This window comes from Malaclemys terrapin, chromosome 21 (genome assembly GCF_027887155.1).
Source record: "Malaclemys terrapin pileata isolate rMalTer1 chromosome 21, rMalTer1.hap1, whole genome shotgun sequence".
Lineage (NCBI taxonomy): Eukaryota > Metazoa > Chordata > Testudines > Emydidae > Malaclemys > Malaclemys terrapin.
Window position 1 is genome coordinate 15,104,577 of NC_071525.1, and position 6,319 is coordinate 15,110,895.

Sequence of the window (6,319 nt, forward strand, 5' to 3'; positions counted from 1 at the left end):
CCAGCCCCCTGCCTTCACTAGCAGGACCAAGTACTGATTTTGCCCCAGATTCCCAAGTGGCCCCCTCAAGGATTGAACTCACAACCCTGGGTTTAGCAGGCCAATGCTCAAACCACTGAGCTATCCCTCCCCCATGGCAAAGAAACAATTAGCCAGATCAATGACTGAGAAGTATTTGGAAGTAGCCTGCACCTTTTGAATTACTTACTATCAGCTACTATAGGGGCCATAGGGATTGTGCCTTTGTTAACACTCCAAGATTTACCATCTGCCTTGAGAACTGGCCATATGGGAGAGTTAAAAGGGGAGTTAGTTTTTTGAATGACCCCCCGTGTTCTAAATCCTGGATTATTTGTTGTAACTGTGTTTCAGCCTCCTTAGGACAGGGGTATTGTTTCTGAGGCGGTACCAAATCCCCAACAATTTTTACACACACCTGTATTTTCCCACAGTCGGTTTTCTTTTGAGTCCAGACAGCGGGGAATTTTGAGCGCCATACCTCAGCTTGCTGAATTATTGTGGTGGCAGCTATCGGTCCCCCTTTCGTTAGAGGGATCCTCTGCTCCACTTTTCCCAATTTTTAAATAAGCAGTCTGTGCCTAGAATCATTTCATCTGTCATGTCAGGGGTCTGAATCAGCTCTCCGTGGGTTCTAAACCCTTGCCCGGAGAAAGGCACTTGTGCCCCTTCCCAGCCTGTATTGGGCTTCCCTTGAAAGGACTGCAGTGTGACTTGTTTGATTTTAGTGCCGGCTTGTGGCTGAGTTCGGATTAGTGAGACTGCAGCTCCTGTGTCAATTAAAGCCAAGGTAGGAGCACATGTGCCCTGCTGGATATAAATACGTGGTTGGCCCTCTGGGTCCCAAGCGATTGCACTGATGAACCTCCAGCGTGGTGCTCCTACATGTGGGGAGGTTCAATATCCCGAGGGTCTCCCTATACCGCATCTCCTGGGAATGGGAGGGGGGTCCCTAAATACCGGAGGAGGAGGGAGAGGAGCCGTCGGTGTGATTATGCTCGCTACTCGCTCCTCCTTAGAAAGTGTCTGAAGTTTAAAAGCTTCTGCCAATAAGTCCTGTGTGGGTGCCCCATGCCATTCTTCTCTATCTGCCCATGTTGTATTAACACCTTCCAGGCTATGGGGCGAGTGTCTCTTTCAGTTAACTCTTCCTTGCCTGGACCTGAGGGGTCTGTTTTAAATTTCCGGAGGTCTGGGTACAAATGATCCCTTTGTCTTCCTCCATGATATCCTCTACCCCGAGATCTACCTCTAGTAGGGTTACCATACGTCCAGATTTTCCCGGACATGTCTGGCTTTTTGGGCTCCAAATCCCCGTCCGGGGGGGAAATCCCAAAAAGCCGGACATGTCCGGGAAAATCAGGACATGCGGGGCCGGCGGTGCGGTGCCGGGCCGGGGGCTCGGGGGGCTCGGGCGGCTCGGGCCGGTGGTGCGGTGCCGAGCCGGGGGGCTCGGGCCGGTGGTGCGGTGCCGGGCCGGGGGGCTCGGGCCGGTGGTGCGGTGCCGGGCTCGGGGGGCTCGGGAGTTGTGAAAATGGTACAGGTAACAGTTGTGAAGATGTTAAAGGTGGCAGTTGTGGTGTTACAAGAAGCAAGTTTTTGGTTTGATAATAAAACCCAGTTATATAAATGTAACTGTATGTGCAACTCTGTGCAGTCACATTGGATGGAAGCTTGGTAATTAAATTATACCAGGGGGTCAGGAAGAGTGGCTACTACCACCACTAGGCTTCTGTCCCCAGAAGCCTTTACAGCTATTCTGAGGGAAAATGGGCCCTTTTCCCACAGAAATGGTCTATAGGGGACTGCTGCAGGCAGCAGGAGGAGAAATAATCTGATCAAAATGATTTAACTATTGGGTAATGTGATCAAAATCACTAAAGGAATGTCAGGGGTTTCTATTGGAACTTAACTTGACTGCCCCATCTTGTACAACCAGAGACAGCCAGGGAGTGTAATCGGGGTACAGTTGTGTAAAAAAGTAATCCCAGTGCAAGGGATGTTAGGCAAAAGATAGTTTTGTGTGTGTGTGCAAAGGAAAAAGAAAAGGAAAAGGGGAGCAATGATGGGAACACTGAGCCTTGGGGTGGCTCTGGGGGATCGGACTGTCACTTTGGTGGGGCTGCATGAAAACTCTGTGGGCACGGGGGAGGCAGTTCCACCTTTTGTAAAATTAATATGGGTGATATAATGTTATGGAGGTTAAACTATTTCCCAGGACGTGTGCAGTGTATATTGGAAAAGGGGTGAAAGAAATACAAACAAAACATGGTACTTAATTAAAATCCTGTTAGGGCTCCAAAAGGAGCCACAATAGGTTGTTTTCTTTTTTAGATCTCTGTGTTTTGGAGCAGGAGATGAAAGTGAAAAGTAATCAGATCTCTGGTGGAAGTGGAATGTGTCCCTTTTAAGACAGTCTCTGAGCTGCTGATAGCATTGGATCCAAAAACAAGCCAAAAAAGTCTCTGTATAAATGCAAATTACCTAGGTGATGGGGGGAGGAGGAAACTGCCCATAAGTAGCAGCACAAAGAACCTGCAAATAATGAATACATCTGGTCAGCAAATATGCTACTAGAAGACACAGATTATGGCCCTCCAGGAAAGGGAGGTAAAAAGGCAAGTCAAGCCTAAAAATAAGGGGGACAGGTTAGCCCCTAAGAGGGAGGAGGGTGTGTGTGTGTGTGCGTGCAAAAATCTGAAGCTGTCTCTCAGCTATTACCCGAAAATAAACTTAAAGCTTGGTACAGCAGAAAAACTATTGAAAACCTGGTCTGTTGTGCAAGAGGGGAAACTGAGGCACACCACCTCATGAATTTCATAAATGACCAGTGAGTGGGGCAATTCACTAGCCTGACTATAGAACAAAATAAGGACAGCCTGGAGGTAATTCTTCTGTTTTTCCTGTAATTAGCAAGGACATTTGTAAAAGGAATTGGTATTTTTATTAAGCAATAATCTATCCCCACCAGAGGACGTGGAAGTTATTTCTTTTGTTTTTCAGATACTGTACAAGCATGCTGGCACCAGTGGAAAAATAACCCAGAATGCCATGGAGCAATGTTTTGTGGTGTTTGTCTTGGTGCTAGCATGACATGAGTGGGGGATGGCTTCAAAAGGCTGACCTGGAGGGGAGATGTGTATGGAAATGCAAAATGCTCAACTAGGAGGCCAGCACCTGTGTAATAGCTACCATGGTACCTGGAAATAGAACGGCAACTACCGTGGGCCCCACAAGCCCTATGGGAATAATGAGAAGGGGAGGAGCTCACTGGGAATCAATGGAGGGGGGTGTAAAATGGTGTAACTCAAAGATGTTTGGATGTGCCCGTCTCCTATGACGATGGAGGAGCAGGATCAATGGCCTATGGCAAGGGGTGGACAATTGGGTGCACTGTGTATAAGGTGTTTTGCTGGAAATGTACATATTACTGGGGACACAATTACACCAGCCCCTAACCAAACTACACCCATCTACACGCTGCTCTCTGGACTTTGGTGCACAAATAAAGCTGTAAATCTTATTGCTGTGAATAATCGAACCAGGCATACTTCCTGATTCCATACCAAGTGCTTAAGTTGGTTTGAACGATAACCCATTTCTCTGTGACCATTCAACGAACTTATGCACGTAAAACCTGCAGGGGCAGCTTGTTGCAACTGCCAGCAACTGGACACATTAAAATCTTAACCCTGTCAAAGGAGGAGAGGCCGTGCTTTGGTGGTGGCTCGGATGTTGGACCATATTGCAGTGGTCAGGACTCAGTGTTGCTGTAAATTATCATAGCAGCTGGTGCTTTATTCACTGTATTTGTGTTACGCTGCATATGGAAACAATCAAGGGGGGGCACAACCTCCTAGAAAACAGCCACTAATTATAACCTATAAGTAATGTAGTAAGCCCTCCTCCCGCTGCAGTGTACTAAACGACCCAGACCCAACCTTCTCGGGCCCACTATATTATGAAGTCTGGAACACTAATTGCAATAGGTGTGGCGTGCCCGTACGAGAGAAGGTGCAGGGCACGGTACTACACAAGGGGCAGTGGGACAAATGAAATATCAACACCTTCCACCTTGATGCCTGGCCCTATCAGGAAATGTCGCCATATGTCTTATGCTCTTCCAGGGATACCTGGGCAGGAGGATCCCCTCCCCCCCCCCCCCCCAATAAAAAGGGTATTCAAGCCTGTTTGCAAAGGCCTATACTTTAAGAATTTAGGTGTATTCTTATCACTTAGCTAGTTATAGAGGTATAAAAGAAAGAATCAAAATCACTCTCTGTCTGTGTAAGGGAAGTCTGAGGCCTGGTTCTTAAGCTAAGGCCTTCGGCTAAGCAGCAGAGGGAGCCATAAACTGGGAAGTGAACGGTCACATCCTCACATTCCAAACTAGTCTCATGGAAACAACATGCTATTGGGCTGTTAGGAATACAATCCTGTCCTGGTATTCCTGTCACCTCCAGAGAAAGGGAACAGCCTAGAAGATGTAAAAGGAAACTTAGTGTGATAGCATCCTGTCTGGCAAGAACTCACTTATCAATAGCTTGTTCCCTACAGTACATTGCTTCCGGATCCCTCCCCGTGGTACCGTCAGGAGTCCTGTCTCTCGCTGGTGAGGTGGGCTGGAGTGTGGGGTGGCCGGGAGCTGGGGAGGGAGCTGGGCAGTGTGCAAGAGGACTTGTTGCTGAGTTTTGCACAGCTGCCTAGGGGTGTTTTTCTGCAAATTGTTTTATGGCTGTTTACACATAACCATAAACGTGATCTTAAACAAATAGTTGCCTGGCTTCCATGCTGATGAAAGTCCTGGCAGGTCTGAAGGGCCCCTGAGGTGGCTAGAAGTGTTGCCAAGTGTCAATGTTTAGTTTAGTTTATTTCTTATGTAGACATGTGGCTCTAACTACCAGCCCCCACTTCCTTCCCAGATGCAGAGCTAGAACCAGGTGTTCTGACTCCCAGGCCTTTTGCACTAACCCACTAGACCCCACTCCCCTGCCAGAGCCTCTGCTCAGCTTAGAAAAGAGACGACGAAGTGGGGATCTGATGGAGGTCTATGCACTCATGTATGGTGTGGAGAAAGTGGAATAGGGAAGAGTTATCCATTCACATAACGCAAGAACTAGGGGTCATCCAATGAAATGAATAGGCAGCAGGTTTCAAGCAAACAAACGGAAGTATTTCTTCACACAATGCGCAGTCAACCTGTGGAACTCACTGCCAGGGGATGTTGTGAAGATCAAGTGTAAAAAAAAAGAGCTAGATAAGTCCATGGAGGATAGGTCTATCAGTGGCCATTAGCCAAGAGGGTCAGGGATGCAACCCCCTGCTCTGGGTGTCTCTAAGCCTCTGTCTGCCAGGACTAAGGCTGGGCAACAGGGGATGGAGCACTCAATAATTGCCCTGGTCTGTTCATTCCTTCTGAAGCATCTGGCACCGGCCACTGTCAGAGATGGGACACTGGGCTAGATTGGTCTGACCCTGTGGCTGTTTTTATGTTCTCCTGGCTCTGGGAGCGGAGCGGAGGCTAATGGGTAGAGACAGCTTAGCCAAGCACACAGATCTGGCACATTCAGTGGAAAGGCGATGGGGCTGTCATATTAGTGAGTGGGGCAGTGCTGGGTGTAGTAGAAAGAGAAAGCCTAAAGCAGGGACCTGGTGCAAGGCCTGAGGCCTGAACGAAAATCAGTAAAAGTTAGGGTGACCAGATGTCCCAATTTTATAGGGACAGTCCCGATTTTTGGGTCTTTTTCTTATATAGGCTCCTACTACCCCCCACCCCACCCCACCCCCACCCCCATCACGATTTTTCACACTTGCTATCTGGTCACCCTAATAAAAGTTATGCTATGAGCAAGAGTCAGGCCCTGTCAAAAGTCAGTGTCCGGTACAAGAACTCGGCACCGCTATTGCTAGCATTGCTAAACCACACTGAACATGTGAACGCATTCCAGCAGGCCAGCACAAGAACACTCCAGCCTAGCACACTTAACAAAAGTGGTGAATAATGATACCTTATCTGAAACCACAGGAGTAAAAGTACACAGACAGGTGGTGAGTAGGGATGTTTTGTCTGAAACTCCAGGAGAAAGTACAAGGGGAGGAATCAAACATGTGATGAAACACGTAAGGTGGCAAGTAGGTTGTTTATCCCAGATTGTTTGTCTCAGTCTATAAATGTTGGGCTACCTCGCTTTAACCCTTCGGTTGGCCTAGGAAGCAGTGGAAAGTCCCACCACTGAATGAGCTGGTACATTTTGTCATGGGCATACCCGTGCTAGTGTAACTGTAGACATTGATCTGAGGA